The sequence below is a fragment of the Amblyomma americanum genome, chromosome 9 (assembly GCF_052857255.1).
Source record: "Amblyomma americanum isolate KBUSLIRL-KWMA chromosome 9, ASM5285725v1, whole genome shotgun sequence".
Lineage (NCBI taxonomy): Eukaryota > Metazoa > Arthropoda > Arachnida > Ixodida > Ixodidae > Amblyomma > Amblyomma americanum.
The window spans coordinates 65,390,703-65,403,888 of NC_135505.1; the positions used below are offsets into that span (position 1 = coordinate 65,390,703).

The 13,186-nt window shown below is 46.0% G+C and overlaps 1 pseudogene; it reads right to left on the reverse strand.

Moving 5' to 3' along the window:
- Positions 1-4,732: 4,732 nt before the first annotated feature.
- LOC144103396 (uncharacterized) lies at positions 4,733-6,222 on the reverse strand (annotated as a pseudogene).
- Positions 6,223-13,186: the final 6,964 nt, after the last annotated feature.

Genomic DNA, 13,186 nt, shown 5'->3' on the forward strand with positions numbered 1-13,186 from the left:
CACATGCATGTGCAATGAAAAATCTGCAATTTAAGGCAAACGCTTTTGCCAAGTTATCTCTCAATGAAAAAAAGAAATTACTCTTTTTCTGTCAGGCTGGTATTTCGTGTGGTTTTCAAGTCAGTTTACAATCTGTATTACATGCATTGGAAGCGACTAAGATAAACTGTTGGATTTAAAAGCAAAGGTGTCCTGAGTTTTTTTCTTCGAGCGGTAATTATTTTGACCCCATTAAAAAAAAACAGCTTTGTTCAAAAACTGCTCTTTGATGTCCATATGGAGGAGATGCTACAACTGTGCATCTGTAACTGAATAAAAAACGCGTTCTCAATTTAGAGATACATAATTATGATAATAAACCAATATTACATTTACCTCCTTGCAATATACATTACTTTGTTGTTTTTTTCACATTGAATATCTTTCTAGAAGTGCGAAACGGCGCAATTAACTAAAAATCACCAATTTGGGGACAAGGCAAATTAAATTTCACTTTGTGCGAAAAATGCGGTGCTTGTTGTTACAAATTATCCTCTAAAATATGTGTCGAGTGTTTCCACGCGGACTGTGCCTCACAAAATTCAGTGTTATTTAATCATCTCTGTTTTTTCCTCTGACGGCCATATTTGCGTTCATCATGACATCACGCCTCTCTTTGCAGGCTCGGCGCAATTGTGAGGTCATCGTGCAAGAGCTGGATAAGGAATTTGAATGCAGTGGAAAAGTCCTTTTGCAAGAGGAGTGCAACGATTACTTCAGATATGACTGATCAGTTTACAGGAGGACAGCTTCGTTAAGCGTTTTATGGATCTCTTAGCCGTGCTACAGCAGATTGCCGAGCCGTGCTGTCTAACCTGAATCACCGGCACGCAGCAAACATGAAAAAAATGTACCCCACCCCAAGTTCTGCCCAGCACCTCAAAACAAGTTCTGCCCAGAGCCCCACCTCAAGCCCGCACCCCACTCCAGGTCCTGACCCCTGCCCGAGCCCTGCCTATAGGCACAACCACTTCAAGCGCCTCACAGCTGCTTTGAATAAAGATCTTTTTTTAATACGTTTTTGGTTGCTCTTTTCTTGCTTACCTCCTGCGGTCTGGTAGGCGGAATAGTACCACGTTTGCGAAAAGTAACCAGTGTGCAAGGTTTGCATCTCCGTTGTATACGCCTTTTCACTGTTTACAAACACGCGCCTCTGGCGCTCATTGGCTGCTCCCACTAAACCTTCCGGCGAAGAACTTCCGACAGTGTTTTTCAGGCGGCGCGATACGGAGACCCCGACTATCCGTGCGTGTTTTGAGCCTGTGCTTACGTTCATTGTGCGTCGCTTGTACAAAAATAATGTCAAGTGATTATTTTAAGAAGCTGGACACCGAGGCGCAAGTGCGGTACCGCGCGAAACTTTCGTTCAGAGGTGAGGAGCTGCCTGACGCTCTCGACGACGACGTTGTCCGGTTCGCCTTTACATCGGGCCCACGAAATCTGCCGCCTGTGACAGTAGCAGATATTTATTTGTATCTTGTGGAAGGCGTGTGTTTTTACACGAACGAACAGTTTAAGTCTTACAAACTTGAAGATGCGTACAACGCATTCATATGCGGGATGGTGAAGCAAGTGAAATCTTTCAAGGCGGGAGCGCACGGAGACGGCGTTGTTGTTATGGCGGCGACTGTGGAAGCCAGCCAAACGCTTTCGAAGTCTTACAAGGCGTGGTGCATCGTGAAGGAGGATGGAACCATCGAAAGTGCGCATTGCACTTGCATGGCCGGGTAAGTAGGCGAATCATAATGAGAGCTACAATGCCATGAGCCTTTACCTTGCCTTATTTTTCATTTTTATGAATCAAACCACAAAGAATGGAGACTTTCCCGTTTTCGAAAATTCTGTACTAGTTGCGTTACAGCGCAGAAAAGCGCTACTGTTCGCCTAACTATGCGCGTGTAATGAAATGTTTGCCATACTGCCGTAATTCGTCATTGTAAACTTTGTTTCCTGTGCTAACAGCCGCCCGAGCGCGGCTTTATCGCTTTGCTCGCCGCATGCAGATTTGTCCAGAATTATCTCGTTTTGTTTGTGACACGCTGCCGCATCTGTGCTGTTCTAGATTGTACTTGTCATTTGTAACATGTTATCTGTAACTTTCCATACTGTCTATTTCGAGGATCGCCGAGAGCGCTTGTGATCACCGACGCATATTATTCATTCGTGGGGCGCAACTCAGCCCAATAATCCGTTTGTTCAGGCAGCTGTTATTGGTCTCCATGCAAGTCTGCTTTATTAAAGCCACTACTTTGCGACAATATTCATGTCATAGTTAGCCAGATCATTTGTCGATGCTTGACTGCATGATGTTGCATTCATCCTAATCGAGTTGCCTTGTGGATGACAAAAGTCGTCAAATCTCACCCTCCAGCATTCTTTTGTACAAGGCATTTAAACTTTTTCAAGGGCCACAGTTCTCACCAATAATTACAGTTGTGAACTTTTTATTTCTCATGTTTCCTACTTATTTTTCAGCCTTGGGGAATGCTGCACACACGTGGCTGCACTCTTGTTTAGAGTTGAGGCAACTGCGCAGTATGGCCTGAATGACCCGTCCCCAACTGATGTTGCATGTAAATGGATTGAGGCATCAAAGGGAAGCACAGTAAGTCTTTGTTTTCATTCTGCCATGAACAGAGTTGTGAGCAAAATTGTAATTGACACTGAACTTTCCACAGGCAGCACCAGTCTCGGAGATTGAATTTCTTAAGCCCAAAATAGGCCGTGCCCCACCCCAAGTCAGCGAGGCACCAGACTACTCAGTACCAGTGCTCACGGATGAGCAAGTGTCAAGGTTTCTTCATCAAGTGAATAAGGACTTCTCATTAAATAAATTTTGATACATACGTAGAGAAAGGACACACTCAAAAAATGCTCACTGTTTGTGCAACTGTAAAGAACCAGATCCACTGACATTGCAAATAGGGCACTAATTCCAATACTGTTTTTTCAGGAAATTGCACCAAACACTTTGATCCTGACTTCAATCTCTGACAGCGAGGACACAGATTCTGCCCCTGAGACAGCTGCCCTGGAACCTGTACGAGTGGGCAGATGCAAGCAACTCTCTGCGAAACCGCCCCTTGCTGAAATATACCAAGACCTCGACATAGACGAGGGAAAAAAAGTGGAACTGACAGCTGCATGCTGTAGTGAAATTGAGGAAGCTACTCGAGGCCAAGCAAGGTCACCAAGATGGTTACAAGAACGTCGAGGGAGGATCACTGCCTCTGTAATGCACCGTGTCGCAGCATGCAGCACAGGTGCAGCAGGCCTTGTTGCGGAGATTATGGGATACGTGAAGACGCCTCAAGTTTCCAACCTGCGGTGGGGCTCCGAAACAGAGAAGAAAGCTGTGCAGGCATTTGTAGAAACGGAGTCCCAAAAACATGTGGACTTCAGTCTTCGAGACTGTGGTCTTTTTATTGCAAGGAGCATGCCTTTTATTGGAGCATCTCCAGATGCACTAGTGTCTTGTTCATGCTGTCCAAAATCAGTACTAGAAGTGAAATGCCCTGCAACTATGAAAGATGCTTCACTGACGAAGGGCTTAACTAAACTGGCATATCTGAATGAAGACTTGCAGCTCAAGCATAACCATGCCTATTACACACAAATTTAGGCTCAAATGGCTCTAACTGGTCTGTGTCAGGCATATTTTGTGGTATTTACAGGTTCCTCTCTAACAAAAGAAATCATAAGCTTTGACGAGACATTTTGGGCAGCTACTAAACTCAAGGCAGCAAACTTTTTTTTCACCTACATATTCCCGGAACTACAGTCAATGCACATCTTCAGTCAAATCGAACGTGCAAAGAAGACATGTCACTGCCGAGGCACCAAGTTGGGCCACATTGTGGAATGCTCACTCTGTGAGGCAACGTTTCACCTCAAGTGTGTAAAACTTAGACGCACACCTCGACAATGGATTTGCACTGCATGTCAACATAATGGGCAGACTGCTGATGAGTAAGGACAAGGCCAGAGGAGCTAGTGCTGCTGCTTTTCACATTCCCTCTTTGAAGTGTACAGGGTCTGTTCGCTTTACTGAAGTCGTGTCCTCCACAACAGCTGAAAGCGTTGCCATTCAGGCAGCTCTCAAGAAGCTAGGGTCTTGTACGGCTCAACCTGTTGTTATCCTGTCGGATGAATAAAAATCTGCCCTTCAAAGGTTAGAGTGTGGGTTCCCTACTGAGGCTTTGTGTCTTAGCGGTCTAAGTTTGTTGCATAATCTGAGCAGCAGAGGCTTCTCTATACGCTTCCAATGTTCAATGGGTGGCCTCGCATACAGGTCGCGCTCGCGCTAGATTATGTAATTTAGTTACTGTAGGTGCCGCTACGGTGGAGCAATTGTAGGCAGAAACCTCAAGGCTAACCCTGTAGCTTACAGCATCTCAACTTAAGCACAAGCTTTTTTTTTTGCTGAACACTCCAAGTGTTATATTTTATCACATTCGAAAGGCAGATAAACACTGCTTGTTTGACAAAATATGTTCACTTCAAGGACTAATGTCGGATGCATTTGTCGGATGTGCAAACTCAAATATAATAGATTTTAAATACAGTACGCCTTCACGTCCCAAGCAGGGAACATATAAAAAAAACTGATACAGAAGCAAACAGCAAGTAAAAATTTGAACACCTGCTCTGAGGACAGAATAACTATAAAAGCAGAAAACAAAAAGCCCAATTCTCAACATGTGAGAACAAGCAACAGGAAATACTTAAAAACTGAGTCAAACAATATGCAGTAATTGACTGCAGAGAGTGCAAGAAAATAGAATAAACAAATGTGAAAAGATCAATGAGGGCAACATCAACAACATGAATTATTGTGTACACACAGTGCAGACACATTGGATGTAGTAGAAAAGATAAATACATGCAATGAAAAGCATGGTCACACACACATGAGCACTTGCTGTTCTATCACAGTGTGTGTACACGTAGTGCAGACACACTGGAAGTAGTCGAAAACATAAGTACACACTATGAAACTATATGCAATGATTGTCAGTATGGTCACACACACATGAGCATTTGCTGTTCCATCACAGCATGTCTGTATTCATGTTTCCTCACAGCACCGCACTTTCGTGGAAGAGAGTTATGAAGCACTTCTGCGCTGAGAATTCTTAATGATAGGGGTTTGCAGATTAACTAAAGCAGAGCACACCACCACCACTTTATCTATGGTTGTGAGGTTCTTGTCGCCAGTCCTCTTCACGAAATTCAAAGGCAGCACAGTCTGGAAAATTCTGAAAACTTTCAATCTTTGTATGGCCCTTTCAACATGGATGCGCACGCTAGAGACTTTCCTAGACGTTGTGACCTCAGCACCAGGTAGCTGGGCACGATTCTTAGTCAGTGATGGCATGAGAAGTGTTGCACCTCGTGCAGCAAACATCTCACCGCATCTAAATCCTCGGTTCACAAGAAAAACATCCCCTTCCTTGACCTTGTCTAGGAGACCACTGCGTAGAGTAATCTCCTTGTCAGGCGTCCTGCCTCCCCATGCTTTTGATACGAAAGTTATTGCTCCTGAAGGTGATATTACAACTAGTGTTTTTACTGTATTATGGTGTTTGTAATGAGAATATGTCTGGCTCCTTGCTGTCAATAATATCGGCCTTTGTATGAATACTTCAGTACAATCAATGATGCCAGTTACACCATCAAAAAAGGGTCCTGAAACGCCGCTGGCCGATTAGCTTGAAGTGTCTGTCGGGAAGGCCAGATTATCAACTTTGTCATGTTTGCAGCAAGAACATCAAGCCATGCATGAAAAATTGAACTGACAGTGGCATTTGAGATGCCAAATCTGCATGACAAATCTTGGGTAAGGAGACCCAAACGAAGTCTCATGAGTACCATGATGAGCTGTGTTTCTGCATCAAGCCATGTGGCACATGACGGCTTCCATGCTGACAGCACAAACTGCAGGAAAGCAGTGAACATGGCTGTAGATACAAACCCTGTGTAAAACTTTACTGTTTTGGCTGACTGCATTACCACTTCTTTGGTTATAATAGCATGGTTTGTATGCTTGTTTTCAAGTTCACCAGCCTTTTGCTTAGCTGCTGAACACTCTTCCTCCAGAGAGGCCAAACGCTGCTTAAGCCTGCCATTCTCTTCAATAAGATGGGATATATTCTGCATGCTGAGATCAGTTTCTGTTTCCATGTGGCAATTCTCTACCACGAAACAGTTGCAGTCGCAGATAGTGCAGTATCATCCGCGTCTTGTCCTGCGCCAGTCGTGTTGAGCCCACAGTCAAGCACACTTGGCCCAGGATTACATGCAGCAGGTCTGGATGCTTCCTTCAATCCATCCTTTCGAGCAGCGCATTGGAACCTAGAAATTTTCTGGGCCACATTTCCCGAGGCACGATAAGGAAATATGGAGGGGACATAGTCGGGATGTGTGGGGTCAGATGATGGTTTACCTAAAGAAAGAAAAGAATGTTTGAAAATTAGTAGCCACATGTGCACTCTCAAATGCAAAAAAAAAACAAAAAAACTGGCTGAAATGCACCAAAGCAATATTGCCCAGGACTTCTCTAGGAAAAGGAAGAAACACTAAGGGTTCCTTGGTATGATTACATACTTTACGTTCTGCATTTGTAAGTAAGAAACTGCACAAAAATATTGAATCAAGCAAGTTGGAAGCATTTCACTCTTTTTACCAGCACTTGCAGGCGATCGAATTAATTTCTCCAGCCGCTGAGAATAGTAGAACAAAAAGTGCATCGAATGATACTCCAGCGTTTTTGGATTTCGTCCCTGTAGAAAAGTTGATGCAGCGAACGGGATCGAACACACGACCAGAAGGTTAGCAACAGACGCCTGAGCAATCGCGCCAGATATGCGCATAAAAGAACACCAACCGAGTTAGGCATTACAACAATAAGATGCTTGGGCCCGCATCGCAGCAAAAACTGCCGCTCATAAACTAAGCATCAACTAAGCGCTCGATTACTAAGCCGGGATACCTGGGTTCGATCCCGGCCATAGCGGCAGAGTTTTGATTGACGCGACACGCGTCTAGAAAGCGACCGTGTGCTGTGCAAATTCAGTACACATTCAAAACCCTCAGGTGGTCTAAATTATTCTGGAGCACTCAACTACGCCGTTTATCATAAGCTGAGTTACTTCGGGACTTTATATGCCCGTAAATCACACACACTCGCATTGCTGCATGATCGAAACTGCACTGCAAGCGTCACAAGCTGGCTAATTGCCCTGGAAATGGCTAAGCGACGCCTTGCACGCACAACTAACCGCAAAACAGTGTTTCCTTACTTCACGGTGCAATTTTTACTGCTAGAGATGCAGCCGCTGATTAGGCGAATGCGGTCGCGACGATTGCCAACCCGCAACGTTCAATCCAGTCAACGTTCAATCTCAAAGCGCACATAAGACGTGCAGGAATTAGCTGCGGCACAAGCAGACATCATAAATCTGTTCTCACCTTGAACGAAATGAGCAGAACAAACATGGGAGCTTTTCGTAGGCATCCATCGGTCCCGCCGAACTGCTGCTATCCAAGCGTTTCTACGCTCGGCGTCTGCCGGAAACCTGAAAGTGCGCACCTGCGACAGGAGGTTGGTTCCAGGTCGCAAGCTGCAACCTGGCACACAACAGCACGGTCCACGTCGTGATGGGGTCACGGAAGATGTTTTTCCACCCGAAAACATAATGCAACAGGGCGACCGCGCCGTACTTTGGCCGTGCTACAAACACAAAAGAAAAACTCGCCTCGACCCTGCGGCTCGCTCGCTCGCTTCGCGGGGAGACCGGAAGTTTCCTGGGTGTCCATCCGGTTTGCGGCGCTGTGGCTCCCCGTGGCGGCTATGAGCCCGTGAAAAGGCGTATAGGGCAGCCATTCCCTAAAGACGAGTGTTCGATTTTGAGGACATCCTAGGATTCTTACCCTAAACATATTTGTCACTCCAAGCAAGAAGCCAGCCATGCAGCCTAGTCACTTTCGACGACTAAATTGAAAATACTGGTCAGTAACCAGCAGCCGGGTTTGCATGTGAAGGTGTTCGAAAGCTAGATACCATTTCTCGAAAACTGGATGCAATGGTTCGAAAGCTGGATACCATTATTCGAAAGCAGGGTACTGATGTTTGAAAGTTGGATGCCAGTCCGAGACCTTTACTGGCCCATGTTGCAGAAAGGTGGATATCATTGTTCGAAAGCCGGATACCAATAATCGACGGCTGAATACCGATGTTAGAAGGCTGGATGCAAATGTTCGAAACCTGGATGCCGATGTTCGAAAGCTGGATGCCAATCTGAGACATTTACTGGCCCATGTCGCAGAACGAACGCCAGGCCTATGTTGGCCCCTTGATCGGCCGTACGTTGGCCCTAAATTGGCATGAAAATAGGGCCAATGTGTCAAAATGATAGCGCTCAGCGTAAATGCCAGTGTAGGACCGATGTTTGTGCCAATTTATGCCAATGATAGTCCAACGTTCGACCAATGCTGTTGTGCTGCCTGGGTAGGCTTTCGACTCATATCTCTTGCAGATCCGCTGGAGTAGGGATCGCGCAGCTGCCGAGTCTCCAAGGCGGCCAGGATGTATTAGTAGTCTCTAAGAAGCGACAAGGCTAAGAGCTTTCGATACAGTCTAATGAAGTACTGCCTTGTTCGGAGCCGCCTGCGGAACTCCAATGTGTACAACTTCGAGACGTTCAAGCTGCGATGCCGAGGGGGAAATGAAAGTTAATTGATACATTATGCGACTGACCACCAGAGCTTCATGAAATATGACCATTGAAGAAGAATGGTTTCCCTATTGCTCAATTGCAATTCTACGGATCAATTGAGACGTGAAGATGGAGATGACACAATCACATCGACAGCTTTTCGCCACTGTACACGGGAGTCAATAATGACGCCCAGGAAACGCGTGTGGTTGAATTGGGCGATGCAAGAGTGACCGAAGTCTACCTTAAACCCCGCTTGACGTCTTCCCGCACTTGGAAACAGAACAAAGCCGTATTTTTCCATTGATAGAGACAATTCCCGAACTTGAAGGTATGCTTGTACCGAAAGTATACCCTGTCGAGCTGTCAGGGCTAATCGCTTATGTTGGTAGCCAGTAGTCCAAATACAGATGTCGTCAGCATATATTTACATACGCACTTGCCTGCATTTTTTTGCAACAAATCGAGAAGGCCAGTCATTACGACATTAAAGAGCGCGGGGGAAAGAACACTTCCCTGAGGCACACCTCGTTATAGAACCCTTTCGGTGCTTAAGGTAGTCCCGAACCGTACACGAACCACACGATGATTTATAATCTTGAAAACGAATCGTAACATATGGTCTTGTATGCCCATACTTTCCAAACTGTTTATAATTTTGCTCTGAAGCACGTTGTCGTAAGCTTTTGCGACGTCAATAAAAATGGCTAAGGGGGAAAGGCCGAAAGCTCTCTGGTGTTCAATGTGACTCACCAAGTCTAAGATGCTATCTCGGGCACTAAGACCTCGGTGGAATCTTGTCATACATGTTTGCCGTGCCTTGCTTCCCTCACGCCACCACAATAAGCGTTCATTTACCAGCTTCTCCATCAACTTACGTACACAGGAGGTCAATGACACAGGGCGATACGAGGCAAGGTCCGTCATGACTTTACCAGGCTTCAGTACTGGAAATACTTGTGCCACCTTCCATGACGGAAGAACATCGCCAGTCTCCTAAATTCGGATGATGAAGTGAAGGAGCTCCTTCTTGAGTTCTAGGGGCAGATTATGCAGTATTTGGTTGGTGATGCCGTCGTGACCTGGTGCACACCGGCGCCGCAAGCCGCTGAGCGCAATCTGAAGCTCACTAAGCGTGAATAGCAGGTCCATGATAGACCTGGAGAAAACAGGTGGTGCATGTATATCCATTCCAGAATTAGCACATTCGAGTGCGTCTGCAAATTCCTCTGCCAAGCATGCAATAGGTTTTCTCTTTTGTATTGCAATAGCTTCAAAAGGCTTCGAAGGGTGAGATTCTCCATCAAGGCTCCTAATACATCTCCATACTAACGTCATCATTGAGAAGACAGTGAAACTTTCACAGAATGAGGCCCATTTTGACCTGAAAAGGCTGATCGTGAGCCGTCTAATGACAGAAGTAGGCGTATTCATGGTCGTTTTCAATTCCCTGTCGTCCTTCTCCCGCAGTTCTGTCCTCGCCGCGCAAAGTTTCCTGATTTTTAATCCGGGCCGTAAAATGATCAGAAACTTGACCGCCGTAGTTGATGTCAGCTTACTTAAAATCATTTTCTCCATAACATCACCAGAAACACGTTCTAGGTGCCCTCTGTACTTGCCACAGCTGACCACATTGCCAATTTTAGGACTACGCATACGAAAGTCGGCAGCAAACACAAAAATTGTATAGTGATCACTTCCCGCGCGGTCAGGCGCTGTTGAACACCTCACGCGGACGTCAGGTGAATGCAGGGTCAGTTCTATAGCTGTCGTCGAGGCTCGAGGCCGGAAGAAAGTGGGGCTTCCGTCAATGGCAACAAACAGGTCCAAACTGTCAATAACGTCTACGAGTTTGCGTCCACTAGAATCCATGTTCCGGTCCCCCCAGACGATATGATGGGCTTTGAAATCACCGCAAATGATTCAAGGAGCTGGGCAGCGGTCGCAGAGCTGCTGTAGAAACAAATCCAATGCTACCTTCTTCCGCAAGGACATGCACAGGGATGCAATAGAAAAGTGTTTGAAAGCCGAGCTGTATTATCACAGCCGCTACCTCAATGTCATCCGTGAAAAAATCGGTAGCGATTAGAGAAACGTGTGGAATTTATCATCTTATGTAAAGCGCGGCACTTCAAGCGGGAGATGACTTTATGCTGCAGTTTCTATGGGCGACCTATCCAGTCAAACATCTCCCGCTTGGCAGGCCAGCTTCCGACAGGGCCTATACTGGAACACAGGTCTCTTTCAAGAATAGTTGTAGTTCAGCTAGCTGACTTTAAATCCTAGCGCAGTTCCATTGCAATATAAACGGTACTTTTCGGTGAATATTAGATTCACGAGGTTGAACACCATTCATATTAGACCGAAAGGAAGTTCGCTGCGTAGATCGTAATCAGGGACTCAAAAGAAAGCACCAGCTGTATTAAGTTCTTCAGGTTACCATGCGTCATCGCTGGAACATGTGAACGCAGGATCCCAAACAAAACATGAAGAAGGTCAGGCATACCTTTATTCTAGAGCTCCTTATTTTGCTCAACGCACTCACTTACAACATCGACCAAAGATGCCGACAGCGACACAATCTTGGCCGCAGTAGCTGGCTTTTTTTTCAGTTGTGCATATGAGAGCCCTTTGCCGTCGAGTCTGGCTATGATCCACTCGCCCAGGAACATGGACACTTTTTGCTGGAGGTCGAACAACCGACTCGCACGCAATGGACCTTGGCATCTTGCTGGAATCAAGACTCTAATACCCCTGTCACACGGGCAATTTCGATTCTCATTGAGTCAATGCTCATCGAACTCAATGGATTTTGACGGTTGTCACACGGCCACTTTCAAGCGCAATCGTGCTGGATCCTGCTTCAGTCGATGCCGATTCCTCACGAGCGCTTGAGGTTCCAAGCACAATAGAAAACACTCGCGCTCTCATGAAGTTATAAAAATAAACACTAGTTAACAAGACAAAAATACTATTGTTGTTGTTTTAACGGATTAAAATGCAATACAGAACATTTTCAGGTACTATACCTGCGTATATGCAAACATATTTGAAAATAATCTCTACACCACGCTCCAAGCTTTGCCGTCAATGTAAACAAAGATGGCGTCCTCCTGCTCGTTGGCACTGAAACTGTGGAGCGAGCGCGAGACAGCCGCTCTCATCGGCTGCTGGCAGGAGCGCCTAAATGATTTGCGGCGCCAGAAGAGAAACGCTGCAGTCTATGCAGAAATCGCGGAGCGTTGCGGACTCTCGGGTTCCATCGCACAGCAGAAACTTGACGCAGATACGATGATGTACCGATTTGGCTCCGTATTTGGCTGGCGCTGCCCCCCACTGCATAGTGTTGCCGGATATCACCATGTTATGGCTGCCGGCGGAACAACTGGCGCCACCTAACACATATGAGGGAAACTTCTCAATGAGCATTGAAAATGCCCGTATACCCGCCGGCAGCCATAACATACGATGATGTACCGATTTGGCTCCGTATTTGGCTGGCGCTGCCCCCTACTTACTGCACAGTGTTGCCGGATATCACCATGTTATGGCTGCCGGTGGAACAACTGGCGCCACCTAACACACCTCAGGGAAACTTCTCAATGAGCATTGAAAATGCCCGTATGGACCTCCTGCATGTTTGTAAACAAACGAGGTGGCGCTGGAGTCGCTAGCGAGCTCGTGGTAGGCGATAGGTGTTGTGTGCGGGTTTTCAAGGCTTGTAGGCGCATTTCCAGTTTCTGCGAATCATAGCAATGGTCGATGCTTCCAACTTAGTAATTTGTCGAAGTACACGAGCTCGCGTTGTCCACGTGCGGCCTATAAAGAGAAATAGTTTTCCACTGTGTATTGTATATATGGTTAGTAGTAAACATGTAGAAAGTGTTCCTGCCGTTTATTTATGCGCTAGGCATTGAATAAAACAAGTTTTGACACTCTGCACTAGCCGGAATCGTTTTACTTCGGGCCAGTAGTGAGGGGAAGTGCTGGCGTTGTTTCGTCGGAGCAGACATGCGCTCATCGTCTGCTGACATACGTATGTGTCGCGCTGCGCGAGAAGTGGGGACAGCGTCGTGTCCCTGATCTCCTGTCTCGCTTAGCGCTGTGTTTAGCCGCATGACCACGCACCAGCCAGGCCGACTTGTTAAGCTGGTCGATTTGGTGAAAATTTTTGATTTCTAGAATTATTTTCTTTCCTAGCCCTGAAGTCGTTTCGTGACGAAAAATTATAGCAAAATATTGAGTACAAATTTATAAATTACGCTTTTTAGAAGTGTGGTCGTCAAAAATTGTGAGGTAATTTCTTTGATTTCAGTGCCGCATTTCCTTGACCAAAGCGAAAGCGAAGATCCCATAAACGAGGGAATAAACTTTAAGGTTCGTTTTCTGACCTCTCACATTTTCTGCGACTGGATCACTCACCTTCGTAA